The sequence below is a fragment of the Pan troglodytes genome, chromosome 14 (genome assembly GCF_028858775.2).
Source record: "Pan troglodytes isolate AG18354 chromosome 14, NHGRI_mPanTro3-v2.0_pri, whole genome shotgun sequence".
Lineage (NCBI taxonomy): Eukaryota > Metazoa > Chordata > Mammalia > Primates > Hominidae > Pan > Pan troglodytes.
This window is the reverse complement of record NC_072412.2, coordinates 90384371-90412081: the sequence shown is the minus strand read 5'-3', so window position 1 is coordinate 90412081 and position 27711 is coordinate 90384371. Positions and strand designations below refer to the sequence as shown.

General features: G+C 34.5%; 1 long non-coding RNA gene across 1 annotated transcript in view; it reads left to right on the top strand.

Moving 5' to 3' along the window:
* Positions 1–27711, top strand: part of LOC134808146 (uncharacterized) — a 124374-nt gene that overhangs the window by 27289 nt on the left and 69374 nt on the right. Inside the window, exons 2-3 of the long non-coding RNA XR_010150534.1 lie at positions 14525–14587; positions 19439–19633. This is a non-coding gene — a long non-coding RNA (uncharacterized LOC134808146). The remainder of the gene's footprint in view (positions 1–14524; positions 14588–19438; positions 19634–27711) is intronic.

Here is a 27711-nt window from a genome sequence, read left to right as displayed (position 1 = left end):
CCTGACACACAATTCTTAAGCATTTATTTTGCAAAGCATAAATGTATTTGAAAAACAGTCTCTTCTCTTAAATTATATTTTATATTTGTTGGTTTCGGGTGATGTTGAATTAAATAGCTGACTGATATGGATAATAATATCATGTCAGAGTAGATAATAAACATAATTTTTAAAGTGAAATTAGTATACATTTTCTGCATTTTCATTATATTTGGAACAAACATTCTATTTTACATTAAGTTGTTTTTAATTTAAAACCTCTTTTGGCTTGCATGTGTCTCCCTCTGTCCCCAAATTTAGATTTTTTAAAAAATGATAGACTCCTAGTATGATCTGATGAGCTACCCCCTACATACTTCTTCGAATTTATCCTCTACATTGTTTTACTTTATCCATTTCTTTTTCCTGTGAGTGCCCAAACCCTTTTAAAATGCCAATTGTATTCTTGCCTAGATCGCTTTACACATATTGCTCCCTCTCTGAAAAAAATTCTTCTCCTTGCTTTCTTATTCCTAAATTATTTTCATTTGTAAGCTATATACTCTAAAGCTTCCCATTTTCAGCCTTTCACAAATGATCTGATATGAAATGCCACTATTTACTCCATTCAACTGCCATCCAATTTTCCTGTTTTATTCTCTCATAATTCCACTATATGAAATGCATTTCTTTCTTTCTCTTTCTTTCTTTCTTTGTTTCTTTCTTTCTTTCGTTCTTTTTCTCTCTCTTTCTTTCTTTCTCTTTCCCTCCCTTCTTTCCTTCCTTCCTTCCTTCTCTCTCCCTGTTTCCCTCTCTCCCTCTCTCTCTTTCTCTCTCTCTCTCTCAGTTGACTCTTTCTGATTCACTCTATCTAATCCCATTCATTTATATTTGTATCATTTTGCTTATTTTTTGTTTCCCTCTATCTCAGGGAATACTTTTGTAAAAACAGAAACCATAGTAGGTGTTTTCACAGGGAATTTAATACAGAAAATTACCTTGAAAAGTGTTGGGAAGGCAAAAAGGCAACCCTGAAGCAACAAAGGCATTGTGACTGTAGGCATCAGCTCTTAACTCACATAGCTGAGGGGAAAAATGGAAAATATAGGGATTACCAGAACCTGAGAAATGATGAGCCTTGCAAAGGTAGGCTCAAACTTCTGAGAAGACACTGACTGGATAGTGGTAGAACTTTTGGTTCATGGAACTGAGCCTCAGACTGTTAAGCATGGGATGCTGTCTGAGCAATGCTAAAGGAACTGGAGAGTAAAGCATACACTGCAACATGTAGCCCTTTTTTGAATGACTCTAATATTAACATTAATGGGAAAAAAAGTAGCAAAGCAAAACAAACAACAAAAAATGAGAAAGCCCAGTCTTCATTCATAATCATTCCTCATTCATAATCAATCTCTGGTAACCCCTTCTGTCAAGACTTTCTGTTTAAAATACAGTAGATAAAAGATAAATATTGTATGTGGATCCTCAGTCCCAGCACCACAGAGCAGAGAATAGAATGGTGAATTGAGACGAGGAAGACAATAGGTTGATTATCAGCGTACACCTTTCCTTTGGTTAGCCTGTATCTATTCAAACACTTGCCATAGTGAATTACAATATAATAACAATTGTAATGTTTTCCTTTTGCTTACAAAAATTCAACTATTTTCATTACCCTCTCTTCAAAACAGAACACCAGGTACTCTATTTTTTCTAACTCTAAGCAAATATGAGGATATCTATTTCTGAATTATTGTAATTAGTCCACTAGTTGTGTTATGATCACCATATGATTCTGAAGGTTATGTGTAAAGTTAACCACTGATGAACAATTTCTCTTTTGTACAATAATGAAAACAAGAGGCAGGAAACAGAAATTGAATAATATATCCACTTGTGTGCATGTGTTTGTGTATAAAAAATAAAGAAGAGATTATGCATATCTGTTACAATATTTTTTCCCCCAATAATGAGTCTATAGTTGATATTTTAACTTCTCTGTTCAATTACCAATTACTTTTTCTCAGCAGATTGTGTTTTTACCTCAGGAGTTTACTCAAAATTATTTCTAAAAGCTGTAATATTTGAGTAATATGGCCTTTAAGAGTTGTTTCCATTAACATTTGCTATTAGACATGAAGTACTAAGTGACTAGTACTTAATCACTGTGGATTTTAAGCATACTCCTCCCTGTCACCAATGTATGCCAGCAACACACCTATCTCGTAAGTATCATAATAAATCACATCAGAACATAACTAATTTATTCTTTGTCAGTTCAGTGGAGTGAGGGAATTGAAATGGCCAGGTGATGACCTCAACCTCCAATTCAATCATTTTTCTATGCCCTAATAGAAAAAAGCAGAACCTAACATTTTTGGTATAGAAGTGAAAAATATTTCTAGATGGATTATTAGGTGCAATAGTATAATAGGCAGAATTCTACATGTATTTACTACTCCCACTACAATTTCCATCCCCTGGTTATTCAACAAACATTAATCTAGTTACTTCTTTGAAGGGAGTTTGACATTGAAAGTAAGGCTATTCATAACCTGCCTTCAGGTTAAGGGTATTATCCTAGATGATCTAGGTGGGTACTGTGTAATCACATGAGCTCTTAAAAGCAGAAAATTAAGGCAGGGAGAGTCAATAGACTGTGAGACTGAGGCTGCAGAGGAAGTAGCAGAGGAAAGAGGAAGCAGAGTGGATGTAAAATGAGATTTAAAGAAGAAGAACACAATTCACCACTGGTGTTTGTGAAGATGAAGTCACAAGGCCATGAGGCAAGATCTGTTGACAGCCTGTAGAAGATGGGAAGAACATCTGGCTGACAGCCAGCAAGGAGATGGGTAAAAGTCCTACAGTCTCACAGAACTGAATTCAGACAACAATCTGGACTAGCTTAGAGGGGGATTATTCTTCAAAGCCTGCAGAAAAAAAAAACTGGCAACTTGCTGAAACTTTAATTTCTGCTTTGGTAGACTCTAAGCAAAGAAATTAACCAAGCCCACCAAAGTTCTGACCTACAGAACTGTGAGACAAGATATATGTGCTGTTTTAAGTGAACGATTAAGTTTGTGATAACTTGTTAGGGCAATAATTGAAAACGAATGAAAGAGTAATTTAATCCTCCTCATTTCACTCTTGATTACATGATCTATGTTTTCTAACAATGAAAAAATATAAATAACCCTCATGTTGAAAGTTAACCTAAAGCATAGATCACCTCTTTCAAGACAGAACATCATACTTTTAGTGTATTGTTCCTCAACTAGCACTATAACTGAGTCTTCAGTCAGTCATTTCTTCTTTCTATCAGAGAAGCTGCTTGGCATGATAAAGAATTCTATGGCATATGCCTATTTCCACACTTATTTGCTACAGAATAAATCCCTTATACAGAAATCACAAGTACATATATAGTGGTGTTAACAAAAGCATTATGTGCAGGAATGTCAATTCATAAATAGAGTATATTTCTAAACTAGTGAGGACAAATCATCACTCTTCCCCAAAGATGCAATCCCATGAAATCCTCCCTGGCCAAGGTGTGATATTAGGACTTCAACATTGTTCTAGATGATGGAAAACTAGACACTCAGTAATTAAGACAGCAAAGTGAGTTGTGTGATGTTCCACATTGCTTAGCCTGTGTAGAGCCTTCATCTCTTCTTTTGTGGCTAATCATAAATAAGCCCATTGCTCAAGCAAAAAGGTGGCTGGAGAGTTCGCAACCAGCCTGGGCAACACGATGAAGCCTCATCTCTACTAAAATACAAAAAATTAGCTGGGTGTGGCAGTGAGCACCTGTAGTCCCAGCTACTCGGGAGGCTATGGCAGGAGAATTGCTTGAACCTGGGAGGCAGAGGTTGCAGCGAGCTGAGATCACACCACTACACTCCAGCCTGGGCGACAGAGGAGACTCTGTCTCAAAACAAACAAACAAACAAAAGCAAGGTGGCTGGAGAAAGAGGCTAACTGATGTTCAAAGGGCAGGTTATGTTGTCCAGATGATTATTGAAAGTTTTCTCTGAAACAGATATTCCTCTGAACTCATTTTTTCCATTTTTTCAATTCTGTAATACCGTTATTTTCCAAGTTTCTGATTATACGGCCAAATCATTAGCCACTGCCTCAAATTAATACAGATCTATCTATCTATCTATCTATCTATCTATCTATCTATCATCTATTTATTTCTCACAACAGACTAAGAAATCCAAAATGGATTGCTTGATGTGTGGCCCACTGGGATAATTTTCATTCACACTTGTCTTTCAAGGACATAGTTCTGATTAAGCATCTAATGCTGCAGTAGTCCCTTGTAAGTCGGATTTATCATATTGACAAAAGACCTAAGATATTTCTTCTTCTATCAATTTGTTATAAGGTACTGTGCAAAAAAGGTCATAGGAAGAGGAATGGCAATGCATCAAGAGATGGCATCAAAGGAATCTGAGCCACCTGCTCATTCAATTTACTTGTATTTTATTTACCTGCCTGAGCTTGATCTCTTATGCATCATCTGCAGTGATGATTTATGGCTTCTGGGCATGCTCTGCCTTATAATTTGGTTGGTAAAAAAAACACTCAACTCAAATAGTTTGGTCAAGCCACATGATCTCTTGATGTCTTATAATCAAATTTTTAAATTTATATAGGGCCCAATAGCAAGTCAGAAAGTGTTTCTCATAAGGAAATAAAAAAGTATATTATCCGTGAAAAAGGGAAAGCTGTTTCTTCAAAACACAAGGAGTCTCCTGTGTCTTATTAGACTTCAGCAGATTTGTCACATACATTTTATGTATCAATGTAACTGCTGTAAGGAAGTTTATATGGCAACATAGCTTTTATTGCACAATGGACTCCTAAAGAGCTTTCCCTTGCTCTTGGCCTCAACATTGAGAGTCTTATTTGTTACATAAAACACGTGTAATATATCGTCTTTGAGGTGTATGATGCAATGTGTATAAATCCATTTTAGGCATTGGAATGATTATCTTTATATTGTACAAAAAAATTTAATGAGGTGACAAGGCCCTTAAGCTCTGTGAGGTTTGACTCTAATCTCTGGTTTACATTTTCCTTACTGTGATTTTGTTTTTTTGGTCATTGATTCTTCCTGTGTATTATATTCAGCAAACCAGCCATCATTAATGTAGTGAAACAGTGTAAATCCTTCTGTGGGATGTTGTCAATACTGATACTATTCCTACAGGATAGATTGTTGATATAGAATTGATATAGCTTTGAAATACCGTATGAAATTTAAAAATGTATCCTGTTGTGCCTGCTAAGCAAGAGAGTATGACTTCTCTTGAACCTTATATGTTGAGAAAAATAAATAATGTATTTGATTAATAGTTGTGTAGATTTTTTCTAGTAAACACAACTCTGAAAAACAGCTAAAATTCACTTTCATTTTCTCAGATCCATCTGCCTCTTCACAGGCCAAACAGGTGAGTTAAATGGAGATGTTATACAGTAATCACCAACACTGAATTTTCAAGTATATGATAGTGACAGTAGTTTTGGCAATTTTCTAAGAAATATGACATTACCTCCAATGTCAAATATATTTACTGATTTGTCCTAACTGCTCATTAGGGAAATTATGCCACCTTGCCTCTTGACATTGAGTGTTGCCATTCAACATCATCATTGTGAGATGCTATCTCTAATGCCATTGCAATCATTAAGTTTGTCTTAAGGACACCATCTTCCTCCATCATATCGAGCCTTCAGAAAACAATTACCACAGAGATTTTCCGTATTCTAGCAATCTGCTCACAAATGTATTACTTGGCGCTGTGATGGGCTCATATGGTGAATGAGTGGGTGACATAACATAACTTATGATAAATGCACTACAAAATATCTAATTCTCTGAGCCCAAATTTATTGGATGTAGGACACCAACATGTCCAAGTTTCAGGCAAACAATCAAGTCAACTCTTAAGAGCCAATCCATCTGTACAAGCTAGCATCATAAATTCGTATCTGGTAAGTGTACTTATATAAAGGTGGCATATTCTAGAGTTTTATTCCATCCCCTTGGTCTATTCCCATTCAAATTCATTCCTAAACACATTCATATGTGTCTTAGGTTATATAGTAAACTAATCTGGAAATCATTTGGTAGGTTCACCTGAGTCAGATAATGTATTTATCTTCCTAGTATATACATTCAGTTATTTGACTAGAGGATATCATGAAAGAACAGGTCAGTTTTAGCAAGAATAAGCACTAAGCATACCTTTGCTAATTGGCCACCCACAGTGAGGTAAACAAGGGTCTTCAAGGAAGGCAAGACTTGTTTCCTTAGATACTGTGTGACAGAGGTCTCCTTAGACATAGCAGACTTCCTTCTGCTAGCAAAGATAACTCACAGAGATATGGGAATTCAGTATTCTCAACCTTATCTGATTCTGTCTCTTTTCCTAAAATCTTAGGGTCCTACTGCCTCTAAATCAATGTCATAACCTTCATGTAGGAGACTTGGTGAGTTGAGGAACTCAGTATTTGTTGTCCTTCTGCAACCTACATAATTACACTTGTGTTTGACTTAGAGTGGTCCTTGTCCTATAGCTAGAAGAAATAAGAGATTGTTAAGAGATTATTTTAAGTCTGCCATAGAAGCTCTGTTTCTCTGACTGTTTGGGCTGAGAATGTGAGAATGTAAAGCTGTAAGCTTGTAATTTTTTCCTGTAAGCCTTTTAGTGCATTTGCAATCAGATATTTCACCCCATAGATCCTGCAGTCATCATTAAAAATTTAACAGTTATATACAACAGCTAGTCCCCCTGCCTCCAAAGACATTTGCTTTTTAGTAAGCATTGTTTCACAATCAATGACAGGTTTTAATTTAATGCATTTTATATTCAAGGCATCCTATGATCAAAGAGATTATTATAGTTTTCAGGACAAAGCATAATCAAAATTTCATAATACCATTTTTGAGATTTTTTTAATAACTTCTGGGATCATTAAGTAGTGTATCTAATGCCAAGTAGAGACAAATCAGGGGAAGTGAAACTACATTAGGTATTTCAATAGAGATAATTGGAAAGAGGATATTGAATAGGTGGTAGACGTCTGGAAGAACAAATGAAAACATTTAAGTAAAATACAGGTATTATATGATCTATAGTTATGTACTATCATCCTGAGTTCATACCTTGAGGAGGGCATGCTTTCTGGTTTTGCTGGTACATCAAAAGCTAAGAAGGGGTCCTGGCTGGGCACAGTGGCTCACGCCTGTAATCCCAGCACTTTGGGAGGCTGAGGTTGGCAGATCCCTTGAGCCCAGGAGTTCAAGATCAGCCTGGGCAACATGGTGAAACCCATTTCTACAAAAAATACAAAAAGTAGCCGGGTATGGTGGCGAACACCTTGCGGTCCCAGCTACTCAGGAAGCTGAGGTGGGAGGATAGCTCTAGCCTGGGAGGCAAAGGTTGGAGTGAGCCATGATTGTGCCACTGCACTCCAACCTGGGTGACAGAGTGATAACCCCATATCAAAAAAAAAAAAAAGAAGAAGGAGCTCTGAGCTTACAACTGGGCTCTGAGCAGGGTCTAAGGTCTGGATGGTAATGATAGTTCTGAGAAAGTACAACAAGGTTGGTTTTGAGTGCTAAAAGATGCTGGAAAATAGAACCAAATGCTGCTTGCAGGGTGAAGAGTCAATAATACAGTGGCACTCAATGGAATAATAATCAAAGAAGAAAGAAAAATTACCTGTGTTCCCTCTTAGCTTCCTATAATGCACTCACTTGAATGAAAATATCAGAAGTAGCTGAAAAAGAAAAAAAAGAGTGATTTGAAGAATCTTAGCCCAAGCATAAAAAAGGAAAATATAAAGGTAAAATTTTGGAGTGACAAGAGCTTAATTCCTGACACATTCTGGACTAGAACATATGTTGTATGATAACAAAGCTATGTTCCTAGAACCTTGGGACTCTCAACGGAAAGGCCTCGTTACTTATTGTTGAGTGTGTGAATTAAACACCACTTTACAGGCAGGATGATAATATCAACCATCATGCAACAATGTAGATCCTTTTGTTGGAAAATGATGGAATGTAACAAGTAATATTAAAATAGTAACAACAAAATCTGTACTACATTAGCATGTAGCATTTAAATACAACATTTAAAATGGACTGTGGCAGTCATTCATGAGCCATGTTGATATTTCTTGCAGAACTCATGTCTCACTATAGGTTGTAAATAAGAAGAATTAGCAAGAGAAAGGCTCAATTATTAGTAGAACTTGATGCTATATTCTGTGAAATCTTTGTGTCACAAACAGGTAGAACTTGGAATGTTTCAAGTGATCATATGGTTTGGAAAATGATGATGATCTCTGTCTTCCTTAACTCTTCATATTTGCTCCCTTCACTTATAATGTTCTTACTTTTTAAAAAGCTGGTAGAGTTTCAAGATGGCTGACTAGTGCCGCTAGGAAGTGCTGCTCCCACCGAAACACACTGAGATTTAGATTAAACCAACATAATTTGAACATATCTTCGGAGAGAAAATGCCAAATGTGGGCATGGAAAAGACTCACATGCTGAAGCTGAAGCGGGATGAAGCTGAGAACTCTGCATGGGATAATTGAACACTAGAGCTGGTTCCAGGGCCCAAAGGGTGCCTGGAAAAGGGGCTACGGTAAAGAAAACAGCGTGGTACTGGTACAAAAACAGATACATAGGCCAATTAACAGAATAAAAAAGCTCAAAAATAAAGCCATCTGATTTTTTGACAAGGCCAACAAAAAAGCAATGGGGAAGGGACTCTCTTTTCAATAAATGATGCTGGGATAGCTGGCTAGCCATATGCAGAAGATTAAACCTGGACCCTACCTTTCAGCATAAACAAAAAATAATCCAAAGCCACGAAAGATTTAAATGGAAGATCTCAAACTATAAAAATTGTAGAGGACAACCTAAGAATTATTCTTTTTGACATCAATGCATTAGTCTGTTTTCACACTACTATAAAGAAACTACCTGAGGGATAATTTATAAAGGAAAGAGGTTTAATTGACTCACAGTTCTGCATAGCTTGGGAGGCCTCAGGAAATTTGCAATCATGGCAAAAGGTGAAGAGGAAGCAGGCACCTTTTTCAGAAGGCTGCAGGAGAGAGAATACTCAGGAAAAACTGCCACTTTTAAAACCATCAGATCTCCTGAGATCTCCCTCACTATCAGGAGAACAGCATGGGGGAATTCACCCCCCTGATCCAATCACGCCCCACCAGGTCCCTCCCTCAACATATGGGGATTACAATTTGAGATGAGATTTGGGTAGAGACACTGAGTCAAACCACATGAATTAGCCTTGGCAAAGAAATTTTGGCTAAGTCTCCAAAAGCATTTGCAATCAAAACTAAAGTAGAAAAGTGGAATGTAATTAAACTAAAGAACTTCTGCTCAGGAAAAGAAGCTATGAACAGAGTAAACAGAAAACCTGCGGGATGGGAGAAGATATTCACAAACTCTGCATCCAGTACATGTCTAATATCCAGAATCTATAAGAAACTGAAACCACTTGACAAGTAAAATCAAATAAACCCATTAAAAAATGGGTAAATGACATGAACAGACACTTCTCAGAAAAAGACATACAAGTGGCCAACAAACATATGAAAATATTTTCAGCATCAATAATCATCAGAGAGATGCAACTCAAAACCACAATGAGATACTATCTCACACCATTCAGAGTGGCTAATATTAAAAAGTCAAAAAATCATCACATCCTGGCAAAGCTGTGGAGAAAGGAGAACTGTTATACTCTGTTGTTGGTAATGTAAGTTAACCACTGTGGAAATCAGTCTGGAGATTTCTCAAGGAACTTAAAACAGCTATCATTCAAGCCAACAATCTCATTACTGAATGTATACCCAAAAGAAAAGAAATCATTCTACCAAAAAGACACATGCACTTTTATGTTCATTGCTGCACTATTCACAATATCAAAGACTTGGAATCAACCCAGATCCTTATCAGTGGTAGATTAGATAAAGAAAATGTTATATATACATGTTATATATATATGTATATACACATATATACACACATACACACACACACACACACACACACACACACACCATGGAATACTATGCAGCCATAGAAAATAATGAAATCATGTTTTTTGCAGGAACATGGGTGCAGTTGGAGACCATAATCCTAAGCGAACTAACACGGGAGCAGAAAAGCAAATACTACATCTCTCACTTATAAGTGAGAGCTAAATTTTGAGCACATTTGGGCATAAACATGATAATAATAGACACAGTGGTCTACTAGAGGTGGGAGGGAGGGGGTGTAGGTTGAAAAAGTTCCTATTGGGTACTATGTTCACTACCTGAGTAACAAGATCCATACCCCAAACCTCAGCACAAGGCAATATTCCCATGGAAAAAAACTGCACATGTACCCCCTATATCTAAACTGAAAGTTGAAATTTAGAAAAAGCTGACTGTCTTACTCCTAGTTTTCTTTCAGTATTTGCTTCAGGATCTTTTTCTCCATGAATATTTCCCTGATCCTTTGGTGCATTTGTGTTAATTCTTCTAAACTTTCAAAAATCCTGGACTGACTTCTACCAAATCACAAATAAATTACATATACAGTTTTATTTGTCTGCATCCCTCACAAAACTTTAAACTTTATGTGGTTAAGAATTGCATCTTTGATTTCTGTTTCCTACTCACTTAGGAATACAACTTGGAACATATAAGTCTCAGTGTCTGTGATAAGTATATAAAGGAATACTTAGGTAGTTATATTGAATCATGTAGGTTATAGAAAAAATAGCAAGTAATATATCTAAATGTTAAGTTTAGAAAATGATGTTTAGCAAGATATTTCTGTTGTTACCATGTAGATGGAGGCATTTTATGAATAATTTTTCCTCATGCATTTGTTCATGCAAGATTTGTTTTCTCTCTCTCTTTCCTGCATGTGGATTTTCTAAGCCAATTATAAGTGCCACTACTTTTGTTGAGCTATCACTATGGCCAGTTGGAAAGAGCTGATGCTTTCCTGCATCCCTTTATTATTTTATTTGTGTTTGTGTTATATCATAGTTTCTATCATGATTGTTTTATAGCTTACCAGAGGATAGCATAGTGGTTCAGAGGCAGTTGAGCATGAATGATTAGATACTACCACTCCGAAGTCAAACTAACCACTTTGAACCTTACCAAAGTCAGAGATTATCTAAGGTACTTGGACAACTTACTTGACCTCTCAATTTGTCAGATTCTTTGAAAATAATGGCAGCTACTTATTTGGGTTGTTGTAATGATTAAAGGCAGTAATGTTTACAAAACACTTCATATCATTAACAAACACATAGCAATCTCTGACAAATATGTTAAAGACTGTCACATACTTATTCTCATCTCTAAATAGTGAACTCTTTGAATACATAAATATTATTTTGCCTTTTTATTATGCAATAAATAATGCAAATTCTATCAAAGTTTCTTTTTTTGCCATTTGGTCTCTGAAACAGCTTTTACTTATAAAGTAGTAGTAATTTTATTTTTTATGTTTTTCTAACATTGTTTCTTTTTTGCTTTCATAATATCTAGAATTTTAAAAATAAAAACTCGACAACACTACTTTTTCTTTTTTAAACTGGGCACACTAAGCCTTCTTAGTTAAAATTGTGTTGTCTTATTATAGCTATGTCTACATAATGCCTTTGTGTCTAAGCTCTTGAGTGTTGTATGCTGGCATTTCAATAATTTATAAGGAAACAAAATAACATGTCATTAACTTTCAGAGAATGTTCGTTCACCAGAACAGTTCTGAAAGCTTTGAACACTTGGGTTATTCACTGAAGCTTTGACAATCAGTGCACCCAAATCCATTCATTCTTCATCTTTGTATTTGCTGTTACTGAGAAGAAAGGTCCAAATAGGGAACTAGAGTACTCTAAAGAATAATGCAACGAAGGATTACGTTCCAAGAGGCTGGGGACAAGTCTCTGGCTCTGCCATTAATTACCTGTCTGAACAAAAGAAAAGGAATTAAATTCTCTTGATCATAAAAGCTTCAGCTGCTAAATGAGGAGAACTTGGCTTAGCTGTCTTCGTATTTTTTGAACAAAAGAAATAATGTAGAATGGATATCAGTATTTTTTGTAAAGTTAGTAAGCATTATTTGGATGCCTATAGAAATATAAATGTATTCAACACAAAATGTACTTTTTGTCATATCAGATACCAGTTGCATTTTTTCATTGTTGTTATTGTTAGAAGGATTAATGAGAGTCATGGGAGGCAAAGATAAGTGTAATAATTACTACACCAATTACTTCTAAGATCTTTTATATTTTATTATAAAGATCTAAGTGCCTTCATTTTAAACACTCATTCATTCAATGCATCCATTTACTTGTTCGTTCAATGTATAATTAATGAAAATGTCTACATTATTATTAGGGCTAAAAAAATGCATACAGGATGGCTCCCAAATTTGAGATGCTTTGGAAACAGCACTAGTTAAGACTCAACATAGTGCACAGAAAGAGAAAAAGATGTCCCTGAATACCTTCTGTGGAGAAAAGTTACAGTGTAGCATCAGATGTAATACTTTATATCTCAACACTCTCAGTAGCTCTCTAAAGCAAGGATTAGGGCTATTTATCCCATAAGAATTTCTGAGATTCAGAAAAAGTGAATAATTTTTATATGTTATATTCAAGAAGATGTTGGATGTAAAGTTTCTGCCAGGTAATTCTGATCTCAAAATTCATCTCTTGAATAATGCATATGTCTCTGTAGCAAGGAAAACTTACTAAGATACCTACAACACGTTACTGGTACCTCCATGAAGCCTAAAACAATTAATAAAAGGAAGTTTTTGTTATCTAAACTTCAGTTTATGACATCTATGTTATTTCTTTAGTTTTCCTAGGAATTAATAGTAAGTTTTCCAATGAGGTTTTATGTTTCGTGGGCAATAAAATGAGTGCTTTTTAATCTTGATTTATAGGAATCAACTAAATATGCCCTTTAAAATTGCAAAATTCTAAAGATATTATTTCTACATCATTTTATAGACAACCATAGGAGTAATACTGTCTACTTCATTTTTAAAATTTGTTTACCGATATTAAAAGCAAATTCATTATCTAAAATTAGTTCAGTTCTAATTTTAATCCGAATTGTCCACTTTAAATCCTCAAATCCCTGGGGGGATATAGGCACGTAACATTTAGGTTTTAAGCCATTTTTCATTGTCTGATTAGAGAAATAAAGCACTATGCAATTGTTTTCTTTCATTTTATGCACACTTCAAAATCCTATTTATTTTATTCATTGTAGAAAATGGAAATTTACCAAACAATGTGGAATAGACAAATCTTTTAGCAGCAAAATAACGTCTCTAGGACTTTCTGTAAAGTGAGAACAAAGTGCTTCATAGCCCTATTTGACGCTGGTTAATAAGACACAAATGTAATAGGCTTCACTGCATTTAACTTCAGAAAAAGTGCCAATATCTTCAAATGTGAACCTTGGATTATTGCCTCTGCAATTTGTTTAGGCAGCCAATGCACTACAAATCATTTCCAGCCTACAAATTGCTTTGTTAGTGGGAAACGGACTACAATAAAGCTGGATTTCCTAATGCTTTATTGACTCTTGATCCAGTAGATGTTGAGAATTCTTTTGTCTTCTTTCAATGACTTTCTCAAATATTCTAAGTGTTTTCAAAATTATAGCCTCTTTAAGTGCTGTGAATTTTTTTGAAGACCATTGTAATTTTTTTTGGAGTTTTTGCTTTCTCAAAAGGGTTTACTTTTTTTTTTCCAAATTGCCTGTTTGTACAGATTTTGGAAGTACTTTAAAAATAACTATTTCTCTAAATGTAGGTTAGGCTTTAGTGACAATACATCAATGTTCCTAAATGTCATGATTATATTGTTATATTCTGATGGAAGTAAAATATCACAAATGAGTTCTCATAATTAATTTAAAATGTGTCATTTTAATACGTTTTCTTCAGCTGCATTTTGCATTATTTTGTAAATATTAAATAGTCTGATGAGTATGACCAGCATGTAATATGTTACTCAATGACACCAAAATAATTAATACCTCCATCATTCTTGGATGTCATAAAATCTTCTAATTAAATGTTTTAATAATTCCTGTATATTAAGTAAAAAATATACAGGAATCAGTGAACATCAGTGCTACTACAGAAGTATAGGTCAAATATGTTTACATCTTTTCACCAAACGTCAAACTATAAAAAGGTTGAAAGTCATTTATTTTATAAGAATTTTTATTTGGAATATATAAATCACTGTTTATAACAATTTTTATTTTACATGTGAAAATATTAAAATTAGCATTACTGCCACTGAATTTCTTTTGTGTTAAAATTATGATTGCACTTTAAAAACAAACATCTATAATGCACAAATATTACAATATGATTATATCACATTGCTTTAGTATCTCAAAATGCTATCCCTGCAGACAAACTAATATATTGGGTTTGCTTGTTTTCTAGTACCTGTAGTACTTGAATACGATCAGCATCCAGCTTTGTCAACAACTTAGAAGCAGAATCCAGGTAAGCTGTAGGGCTAAGCTACAGGGAATAACATATCCAAACTCCAGGAGTATTTTGAATTGGGATATAAAAGGTAAAGCCAGCAATCAAGGAGAAAGGCTGATGTGAAGTTGAATGAGTAAGAAGGGACTGGGAGCCAGCTAGACAAAAATGTTCTTCATAGGTTGCATGCTAAGTCCTTTTGATAAATGCTGCTAAACCATGCATATGTTCATGTGCCTGAGTTAGCTGTTCTTTGTCCTGTGCATTGTGAGGTAAATCCTAAAAGATGGAGATATAACTGATAAAACGTCAAAATCTTTGTTGTCAAATAAATTATGCATAGAAGTTCAGATCTGACGAGTTAGCTATAGACCACATCTTCCTAAAATAGCCTAGCAGAGTGGAACCTGATCAGTACTATAGTTGTCTAAAGGAGATTTGAAGGTTTCAAGTTTTTATTTCTAGGACATATAGCAGAAGTTTAAAAAGGAATCCTATTCCTAATTTGATAATTTCAAAGCATCAATGAGAATTACCTTTGAAGCCAAATGCTGCTGGCAGTACATTAAAGACCTTCATATCAATATATCCACCTTATATTTACATTAACCCAGAGGACTCTCAAATAAATATAAATGTCTTAAATTTATATATAAGCTAAAATTAAAGACTTAGGTGAATTTTGAACATTTGAAGACAATAAGAGATTTATCTAAATTTGTTGTTGTTGTTGTTGTTGTTGTTGTTGAGATGGAGTCCCCTCTGTTGCCCGGGCTGGAGTGCAGTGGCATGATCTTGGTTCACTGCAACCTCCACCTACCTGGTTCAAGCAATTCTCCTGCCTCAGCTGAGTAGCTGGGATTAAGGTGTGCACCACCACACCCAGCTAATTTTTGTATTTTCAGTAGAGATGGGGTTTCGAACTCCTGACCTCAAGTGATGCCCTTGCCTGGGCCTCCCAAAGTGCTGGGCCACCATGCTTGGCCAATCTATTTGAAAATGTATTTTTTGTATGTCTCAAAAGAGGAAAATGTTTTTCTTCTGAGAAATGGCCTATAATGAAAATATTACTTCCCTTGGTCATTTTTAATCATACATGTGCATCTATGTATGTATTCTAATGATTAATGAATGGATAATGATTAATTAATGGATATTAACAAATGGACATTAAATATCAATAATATATATCAACTAACAAATATTAATATTCAGTAAATACAACAGAAAATCAGAGACTACCTAATGTTAGTATGAGCAGTATTTTCTCATTTGTTGTCATTGCAAAGGTAAAGATTATAGACATTTGACAATACATATCTAGTGAAATAAAGATGATGTCAGGAGAATTCATCTCCTAGACAACATTCAAAGTGGCTTTCATTGTCAGGAATTCACCAATTTTTATTTTTTATTTTTATTTTTATTTTTTTATTTATTTTTATTTATTATTATTATTATAATACTTTAAGTTTTAGGGTACATGTGCACAATGTGCAGGTTAGTTACATATGTATACATGTGACATGCTGGTGCGCTGCACCCACTAACTCGTCATCTAGCATTAGGTATATCTCCCAGTGCTATCCCTCCCCCCTCCCCCCACCCCACAACAGTCCCCAGAGTGTGATGTTCCCCTTCCTGTGTCCATGTGTTCTCATTGTTCAATTCCCACCTATGAGTGAGAATATGCACTGTTTGGTTTTTTGTTCTTGCGATAGTTTACTGAGAATGATGATTTCCAATTTCATCCATGTCCCTACAAAGGACATGAACTCATCCTTTTTTATGGCTGCATAGTATTCCATGGTGTATATGTGCCACTTTTTCTTAATCCAGTCTATCATTGTTGGACATTTGGGTTGGTTCCAAGTCTTTGCTATTGTGAATAGTGCCACAATAAACATATGTGTGTATGTGTCTTTATAGCAGCATGATTTATAGTCCTTTGGGTATATACCCAGTAATGGGATGGCTGGGTCAAATGGTATTTCTAGTTCTAGATCCCTGAGGAATCGCCACACTGACTTCCACAATGGTTGAACTAGTTTACAGTCCCACCAACAGTGTAAAAGTGTTCCTATTTCTCCACATCCTCTCCAGAACCTGTTGTTTCCTGACTTTTTAATGATTGCCATTCTAACTGGTGTGAGATGGTATCTCATTGTAGTTTTGATTTGCATTTCTCTGATGGCCAGTGATGGGGAACATTTTTTCATGTGTTTTTTGGCTGCATAAATGTCTTCTTTTGAGAAATGTCTGTTCATATCCTTCACCCACTTTTTGATGAGGTTGTTTGTTTTTTTCTTGTAAATTTGTTTGAGTTCATTGTAGATTCTGGATATTAGCCCTTTGTCAGATGAGTAGGTTGCGAAAATTTTCTCCCATTTTGTAGGTTGCCTGTTCACTCTGATGGTAGTTTCTTTTGCTGTGCAGAAGCTCTTTAGTTTAATTAGATCCCATTTGTCAATTTTGGCTTTTTTTGCCATTGCTTTTGGTGTTTTAGACATGAAGTCCTTGACCATGCCTATGTCCTGAATGGTAATGCCTAGGTTTTCTTCTAGGGTTTTTATGGTTTTAGGTCTAATGTTTAAGTCTCTAATCCATCTTGAATTGATTTTTGTATAAGGTGTAAGGAAGGGATCCAGTTTAGCAGCTTTCTACATATGGCTAGCCAGTTTTCCCAGCACCATTTATTAAATAGGGAATCCTTTCCCCATTGCTTGTTTTTCTCAGGTTTGTCAAAGATCAGATAGTTGTAGACATGCGGCATTATTTCTGAGGGCTCTGTTCTGTTCCATTGATCTATATCTCTGTTTTGGTACCAGTACCATGCTGTTTTGGTTACTGTAGCCTTGTAGTATAGTTTGAAGTCAGGTAGTGAGATGCCTCCAGCTTTGTTCTTTTGGCTTACGATTGACTCGGCGATGCGGGCTCTTTTTTGGTTCCATATGAACTTTAAAGTAGTTTTTTCCAATTCTGTGAAGAAAGTCATTGGTAGCTTGATGGGGATGGCATTGAATCTGTAAATTACCTTGGGCAGTATGGCCATTTTCACGATATTGATTCTTCCTACCCATGAGCATGGAATGTTCTTCCATTTGTTTGTATCCTCTTTTATTTCCTTGAGCAGTGGTTTGTAGTTCTCCTTGAAGAGGTCCTTCACATCCCTTGTAAGTTGGATTCCTAGGTATTTTATTCTCTTTGTAGCAGTTGTGAATGTGAGTTCACTCATGATTTGGCTCTCTGTTTGTCTGTTGTTGGTGTATAAGAATGCTTGTGATTTTTGTACATTGATTTGGTATCCTGAGACTTTGCTGAAGTTGCTTATCAGCTTAAGGAGATTTTGGGCTGAGACAATGGGGTTTTGTAGATATACAATCATGTCATCTGCAAACAGGGACAATTTGACTTCCTCTTTTCCTAACTGAATACCATTTATTTCCTTCTCCTGCCTAATTGCCCTGGCCAGAACTTCCAACACTATGTTGAATAGGAGTGGTGAGAGAGGGCATCCCTGTCTTGTGCCCGTTTTCAAAGGGAATGCTTCCAGTTTTTGCCCATTCAATATGATATTGGCTGTGGGTTTGTCATAGATAGCTCTTATTATTTTGAGATACGTACCATCAATACCTAATTTATAGAGAGTTTTTAGCATGAAGGGTTGTTGAATTTTGTCAGAGGCCTTTTCTGCATCTATTGAGATAATCATGTGGTTTTTGTCTTTGGTTCTGTTTATATGCTGGATTACATTTATTGATTTGTGTATATTGAACCAGCCTTGCATCCCAGGGATGAAGCCCACTTGATCATGGTGGATAAGCTTTTTGATGTGCTGCTGGATTCGGTTTGCCAGTATTTTATTGAGGATTTTTGCATCAATGTTCATCAAGGATATTGCTCTAAAATTATCTTTTTTGGTTGTGTCTCTGCCCAGCTTTGGTATCAGGATGATGCTGGCCTCATAAAATGAGTTAGGGAGGATTCCCTCTTTTTCTATTGATTGGAATAGTTTCAGAAGGAATGGTACCAGTTCCTCCTTGTACTTTTGGTAGAAACGAATTCACCAATTTTTAAAGTCTAGCCCTAAGGTTGGAGGCTTAAAGACTTTAATTTCCTGACTTATTGAGAATAGTTGTATCATTTATAACTTGTGCTTGACATCCCATCATATAAACTAGATTTATATTTATTCTACATTCTATAAATTAGAATTCAAATTTAAATATTTACAATGAACAATGTGATAACTATGGGGTACAGAAAAATCTTACCTAAGTTATTCACCCCTTGGAATCAGATTTCATTAGAAACCTCTTTGTGTGGATCAGCTATAAGAACTTATTTTAATAGAGATGCACTTAATACTAGAAATAGTGAAATCATCTGCCATTTTACCTCCCTGAGTGGAGACAGACACATACCATAATATGCAGTATTTATCTTATGTATTTTGCACTTAAATATCCTTCAACATCTTCCTCTCCTATTAGCACGTTCTTCATTAAATAACATGCATTCATTTACTAAGACTGATTCTTGTCAGGGAGACAGTCTGTGTTCTTTAAGTGGTTTGGCACATATTGTGGTGATTTTCAAAATCCTCAGTCTTCTTTAGAAGGAAAATCTTATTTCTAAATTCTATAGAAATAAATAAAATTCTATAAGAATAAAGCTACTTTCTGTTTTTTAAGAAAAAAATAAGTATTTTATCATTTATTTGCTTGACTCATGTTTTCAAAGAGCAAACTTGTAATCTGTGAACATTTAGAAAGTATATCAAATCCATCCTAGATATTTGTATCTTATACTCTGCGTCCACATATCAAAATGTGTTCACTTGTTTCCCTCCCTTTATTGAAAATGCAGAACTTTTCCAATAAATTAAGGATCCTGAGATGAAGAGATGATCCTGGATTATCCAGGTGCACCCAATGTAATCCCAAGTGTCCAGATAAGAAAGAAGCAGAAAAGTCAGAGTCAGAGAAGGAGATGTGACCATGGAAGCGGGGTCCTACTTATGTGACTGAAGATTGAGAAAGGGCCGGGAGCCAAGGAATACAGGTAGCCTCTAGAAGCCAGAAAACACAAGGGAATAGACTTTCTAGTGCACCCTCTCAAGAGAACACAGCCCCAGATTTTATTCCAGTGAAAACCATTGAAAACTTTTGTCCTCCAGAACCATAAGATAAATTTGAAAGATAATATAAATTTGCATTATATTAAGCCACTGTTTGTTAATTTTTCATAGCAATAGGTAATTAATATTGACAGTTGATGAGAATAAGTTTTTAGAAATGTACTTTCTATACAGAACAGGAAAATAAATAAAAAGCATTATCTTAAGCAATAATAACTACATTATATCAAAAATATACATTTACTTACTCAATGCTGAATAACTATATGTTGAGTAATGTTTAATCATGATGACCTATTATTTTTGAATTCCATCTCTCTAAATTTAGTTTTTGACCTTACATGAGTTATTTACCACCTGTGTACTTGAGATTCCTTTTATTATACAATGGACAGAATAGTTATCAAAAGGGGTAGAAAAGTTCTTGCACATTGAAAACAATAAATATATGTTACTCATCAATTTGTTTAACAAAATCATTGCTGGTTATTGTTACATTTTTATTATGTAACTTGCAAATAAAAGCTACAATTGTAAAATATGACTTACATAAACAGTGACTAAATTTCATTCACTGTTCAGTCTTCCAAACTGCAAATTTCAAAGTTTTATGAAAAAAAGACTATAATATCTAGTTACTTTGTGGCATCATCATAATCATTTCATTAACATGGGAGCCACATAATTATATCACATTGATAAGAGGAAAAACATAATTCTCCCAAAATCAAAAACAAGACATAAAAAGTGCAATAAGCATTCTAAACAAGTCACCTTTTGTAGTATTAGTATTGCAGTACGTCAAGTCTGAATTAACAACAAAATCTAAATGCCTATTTAATGGTCTCTGAAAATATTCAATCTGCTTCATCTCCTAGCTTAATAGAAATCAGATATAGGGATGGTGTTAGACTATAAACTGAAAATCTAGAGGCTTAAAATAGACTAATAAATTTCTTTTTAGCACATGCTACCATCAGAGTGGTCAATAATAACTGTTTGTAGGAAATTGCTTAGCCTTTCCTCAACTATAGCATGAAAAGTAATTTCATCTGAAAGTATTGTATTTTATCTGACACTAAGGACCTGTCTTAGTAACTTTATTAAATTCTTATGTACTGTGGAATTGTACTTCAGGGTAATTTACAAACTATATGTGTGATTGGTGATTAAAATTACCTTCAAAGACAGAGTTCTATATTGATAATAATTTTCTGCCTATTCAAAAAGGAAATGAACAATCAGAAAGGCAATAAGCTATTCTTATGTGTGTTCCTACACAAAGATACTCAGTAGCTTTCTTCTCAAGAGAAGTGTGGTCAATTCAATTATACATAGAGAATCTGTTTAGTTAAAGTTTTTATTTTAATTGTTATTATCATGGTGATTATCATTATCACTATTATTTTACTTTGTCTCAACAATAGACAGTATTCTGTCCCTATTTTGGTCTCCTTTTTTTCAACCAAGGACATAATAAATGAAATAAATTTTGGATAGTGAGTTAATTTTATATGAAGTTTTAAAGCAATTAAAAAATTATTTAGTTATGACAAGATAAATATATAAACTATCAATCATTAAAAGATAGTAGTTAAAAGTATGGCAATGACATTGATATCTAAATACAATTTTCTTTAGCTACTTGATTTTAGAGAAGTTATGTGTCATTTTATGTCTTCGTTCCTGGACAATAGAAGATGGTCTGTATGTCTCTGTTGATCTCTTTGTCTCTCTTTGTACGCCTCTATCTCTGTCTTTTTTATCTCTCTCTGTGTGTGTACACATATAATATATACCTATAAATCTAAGCTATATAGTAAGATATACACATACATATACACTTATAGGTCACCATATATTTTATATTATGTACATACATTCTATGTATAAATATATCTATAATATATATACATATGTTCATTGAATAAGTAAATGAATATGTTTCAATTTCCTATAACATTATTTATGCCTTGTTAGAGATTGAACTTTCCTATTTTGCTAGCAATTTTTCTAATATTTCTCCATAAAACTAAGACCAACACAATAAAGATGAAGCAAACTTTAAGAATCATATCAAAAATAATAGCTACAAAGAGAAAAACATAAAGGGAGGCAAAGACATTACAGCCCTTCTCCTTCCATGATCTTTTTTTGAAGATGGCCTTCTGAATCATAGCCACGAGTTAATAGTCAAGAGCCCAGCAATGTTTGTAACGGAACAAGAAATGCAGTAAAGGACAGCCTGACTGTTAAAGCTGAGTGAAGAAATAGCCTGGCAGGGTTGGCAGGTAGAGGAGGATTGAGCAAAAATATAAAGACTTGGAAAAAAACGGAAGTAAAGTTTCTCACTGTCAGAGAAGGGAGTTACAAATAAAGAATCAGAGACAAATGGACTATATGGTTCTGGAATAAAGTAGGAGGTATTGGTGTGAAGTAATGGTTTTCAATACATGTAGATAAGTGCAGACAGAAATATACTTGTGTGTGTGTGTATGTTATATCTCCTTGGTCTGTCCACTAAGAAAGTCTGGAAGTAGTAACCACCTAGCAACAATAAGAAAATCTAGTGCTGAGATCTTGCATTTCTAAATATTTTTTCTACCATAAGAAATACAGATTCTTTGGAGAAATGGCCAAATAAGAAATAAGATAAGCCTGAAATATTTAGCTGTGTCAGAAAATAATCAAATTGTCAAAGAATGAGAGACACATGCCAAAGGACATGAGAGAAGAAAAAAAAATCCTTCCATGCCTAATAATAAAGGTATAGGCATTATGAAATTAGAAAAATCACAGTTTGGTAACCTATCTAGCAACAACTGATATGGAATAGTATCTATGGATGCCCAAAGTAATGGGTGAAAATGTGAAGAACAGAATTTTTATGTAGTCACAGATTATCTCTCCACAAAATACTTTTAATTTGAAAAAAGACAATGAGTAAATTAACAGTGAGGACAACTAGAATATATCACAGAAATTTATTGATCAAAGTGAACATCTTCCATAATAGGGCAAATTGTTATCCTACATCAGCTGATAATGTGGAAGGAGAACACACATCATGTCTGTGATATTCTTGCTACAAGTGCTAAATGGAATGTAATCGTGATGAAATATCAAAGTCAAATAATAGGAGCATTGTCTAAAATGTTTCAGTAGTCCCAAAAAATTAAGTTCATGATAATAATGGAAAGACTAAAATACTATTCTCGGTTGTATGAGTAAAAAGAGTTTATAAATAAATGTAATGTGCAATGTTATATTGGATCCCTTTACTATGAAGGACATGATTGAAACTGGTGAAATTTAAATAGGGTCTGCAGGTCATTATTAGTATTATTTCCAAGTTAATTTCCTAGTTGTAATATTTGATGCCTTTTTTCATAAATAATAGACATTAACTTATTCAGACTAATGGGTCACCGTGTCTGCAAACTACTTTCAACATGAAAATAATATACGTTTAAATAGAGAGATCATAAACAACAGATAGAAAGACGGGGAGGTACACTTAGAAATAGAGATACAGTTGTAGACAGATACATATTAAATGGGAGGAGTTCCCTTATTCCCCTCGCGGGGCATGCGACAGGGTTGTGGCTTGCTTCTTTGGTGACCTGCTGCTTAAACTCTTCAGGGTAGCATGCAGTTGGGCAGGTCGTGGGGATGATTTTTTTGGGCTCTGACGCCACGGCAGTGTCTAGGGTTGAGTGTTTACAGCTCTCGAAGCCTCAGTGGGCATGTTACAGTGTGCTCTTGCAGCTTTACTGTCTGTAGGTAGCTTGTGTTAATCAGCTCAGTTAGACCCTCTGCCTTATTGCAAGGACAGATGGCTTTCTGTATCCCAGGTCCTTGCCCTAGTGTACCAGAAATATTGGATCACACTTGGGCTTAGAGAATGACTGCAAGATTTTATCGAGTGGTGGAAGTAGCTCTCAGGAGGTGGATGGGGAGCCAGGAGGGAGATGGAGTGGAAAGGTGTTCTTCCCCTGGAGTCCGGCCACCCAGTGGCCAGACCCTCCTCCGACTGCCACCAGCCAAATTTCCATCCTTGTCTGCAGCGTTCCAACGTAGATGGCCTGCCAGTGTCTGCTGCTGTCTGTTGATGTGTTCTTCTGCTCCTCTCAACATCCAGCCACTTGTGTGTCCCACTAAGGTCTCTCAGGTTTATATGGGCGCAGGATGGGGGGCAGCGTGGGCCAAAAGGCACCTTTTTGGGCCAGAAAACAGAAATGCCTCTCCTCATTTAGGTCCGTGGGCACAGGCTCAAGGGTGGAGCCCTTGTTGGGGACCCCACCCTTCTCTACTCAGCACTTCCCTGCCCCACTCTCATATCATATATATATGATCTCTCTCATATATATATGAGAGAGAGAGAGAGAAAGAAGAGAGAGATATATATAAATATAGATATAGCCACAAATTATCATCTTTGCCTTTTATTGACCATTCTAAATCCTGGGAATAATGGTATTTTGTTTAGACGTTCAAGGCCGCATGCTTTTGAGGTCAATTCTGTAGGTAGAAAATGAGCATATTGATCCTTTGTTAGTACCTTATGATAAGAGGGTCCTCTCAACTATCACAAATCTCACTTAGAAAGCTGGAAAACATACCTATTAATAAAAGTGAATATTTTATCAAAATGTGATTAATCTGCCTTGCTTCCCTCATCTATCCTGCTAATTTTTCATAAACTCAAAAGTTGTTCAGTTGCACATAGAAAGTGCATAGAGACTATCCTGCATATGAATACCATGATTCCACTTGTGGGTTCAGCCATGTTGTTTATTTACAACAGATCATATAGATCTGCATATTCTCTATCACTGAATTCACAATATAGATCTTTCATATTCTCTGTCACTGAATTAAAGATATTGCAGACTTTATCAACATAATTAGACAAATAAGCCCATAAATAAACACTGCCATATTCATCAAGAAAATCAATTACTAGACTACATAAATCAGAATACAACAGTTAATATCTTAAGTCAATCAGCCAATGAGTGCAAAGTCTATTCATTTACCTTATCAATATGAAAGTTATTTTATACATATAAAGACATAGAAAATGACAAAACCTAAAAGAAATCACCAATGTATAGGGTTAAAATGTAAAAAATCAGGTATGAGTTATTTATAAAGGGCAAAATGTTTTCAGAGGTTAGAAATATCTGAGGCAATCATCCAGTAATATAAAACTATAATATTCTATTGTTTCTATAAAAGTACTTAGGTTTTAGTGTGTTTCTTTCAAGTTTTAGTATATTTATCTTTGCACATGTATTAACTACTGTATGAAAAAATTATATGTGTCTTATCACACTTAAAGATTTTCTTGTCTGGCTCTCCCAGTCACTTTGGCATAGGAGATAACAAATAAAATTTTAAACTCAGATATTTATAACACATAACCTAGTGAAAAACACCTCTGTATTCTGATTAATAGTGATCTTACATGTCCATAAGAAATGTGATTTTTCTATATCCAAAACAAAGCCAGGAGACAACCAGAATATGTTTAAAGAGTAAGAATTTTAGAGCTGAAAGTAACTTTACAGTAATGCCCTAAACATCACATAAATAAACAGTTAATAGTGTAACAAAATCTTTTGGAAAAAAATAATATCTTTATCTTTCAAAAATATGTCAGAATTATTTTCAAAGGTAAATTAAGGGATGTTGTTTATCTGCAGTAACCAAAGCTCTAGACATTATAAAAGAAACCAAGACAGGGAATGGTTATATGTCTGCTTTAGCTAGAAAGAGTAGCTAGCATAATTAGCAGAAATATTTTGTAATGGCTTATATAGAAAAATAGAAAACATTTTGATTGACACTTTGACATTTACCTATTACACATCATCTGGTTGCTCTAAAACAATTATAATTACCTGGGAATTCTGCACCTAAGACAAAATTTCAACCAATTAAGGAACAGGCAAAGTCTGAAGACGGACTCTGAGAATAGAACATTTTTAGCTCTTATAAGAAATTCACAAGAACTCAAACTCCCAGTTTTGCTGAGTAAGTGTGAAGTGTCATCTTGCCCCAGGTCTTGACGGCAACATGTTGTAAATAAATAAGAAGCCAGGCATCAATGTACACTGTGGCTGGCCAAGCGAAGAGTAAAAAAAGCTGGATTTTTGATGTTTTTAAGCTATAAAATCATCTCCCCTGAAGTCTTTCCTACTTGTGTCTCTCATGAGCAAACTTATCAATAATGCAAAAATAATACCACTACCGTATCACCACTATCAACAATAAAAACCATGTTATTTATTTAAGAAAGCCTAGAATATAAATTTACTCACGAGAAGAAAAGTAATTATAAAAAAGTTTTTGAAAAAATTATTTACTAAAATTTACTGTTAGGTAAAAACAGGTATGTTATTACACTAATCAACACTACATCACAAATATTCACTGTCTTGTAGTGATTAAGACATGCATGCTGAAATCTTCCTTTTAACAAAAGTTGAAATAATCTTTATTTTTCTAGCAAAAAGTATTCCTACTATCTATATACAGAGAGGGTGGGTCTGCTTTATCAGTTATGCACATAGATTTACTGGTAGCTTTAGTTACGAGTTCGAGATCTATAACAACCTTCTAAATGCATAATGAGGGAAATGAGGACAAGGAGATTATACTCAGTACCACAGTGCAAGTAGATATTTGAGGATTAAAGTTAGGTCTTCTGGAAAGTTTAGTTTAATACTCTAAAAATGTTGTCACTTTTATCGAAGCAAATGATAGATTTTTCTTACAGTGTTTACACCAGGCCATGCACCTGGAACCTGCGTCATGAGCTAGAAAGGCGCATGAAAGGTAATGTTTCACTAACACATATAGTAAGACATTTTTAAAAAAGAAATCCCTAAAAGGTAATAATATAAATAATATAATAAAATAAGAAATTGCAAGGGACAAAAATAAAATTAATTAGATTTTGCTTGGGGGATGTCAAGTGAATTAGATCATACAGACATTTGAAAGAAATATCACTGGGATAATTAGGTATGGGAGAAAAATAAATTTTAATTTATCCACAGTAAGAAACTTTACTTGATTAAAATAGATAACTTCAATGTTTCAGAAACATTGAATTGGGAAGCATTATAAATACATTTTGCTAACTTGTTTTCATTATTTGTATATCTCTATTTCTTCACCCATCCATTCTTCTGTTCATCCATCTATCCATTTATTCATCCAGTCTGATTTATGTTTATTTTCTTTTTTTGCTTATAATTCTACTGTTTCTTTTTAAAATTGGGATATTTTATGAGTTACATCTAACTTGGGGGAAATTTCCCCACTTTTTGTAGATTATACAAATTGAAATTATCTGGGAAATAATTTGTAGTAAACTAACAAAACTATTTCACTAATATAGTTCTTCTACACACATATGCTGTGTGAAGTATGTGTGTTTGTTCATATAATTTGTTTATCTTCATGTTCATGTTATTTGTAACCTTGTCTTGATATTTTCCCTTTTTTTCTGAGTTGTTATTTTATAAATGCCAGTTACAACATTGTACATGATTATCTCTAATAAAATAAAATTAAATTAATTCCCAAAACCTTTTTTTCTTTTATTACATTTACAGAATGACATATTTGCAGAGGGATTATGAATACTTAAAAATGAAGCAAATAAATTTATGATTAATTTCTGCAATAGCAAAGGATAAATGTCAGCATAAGAAGAAAGTTTGCTTACATTAATGTCATAATATTAAATTATGAACGTAATTGTATTAATGATAATAAATTATCAGCTCTGAAAACTAAACTGACATCAACCTTAAGAGCTGTACTGCTTTCTTATTAATTAGAATCAGATTGTTAAGGCTTTCTTAGTGAATTTTATTTCATTATATTATATTGAAAGAAATTTTGCTTAGCAAGGGCTGACAAAGCAACTTTCATTATGAATCTTGTTATTTGGTGTCTAAAATTACTTAAATTGTACGTTTTCTGC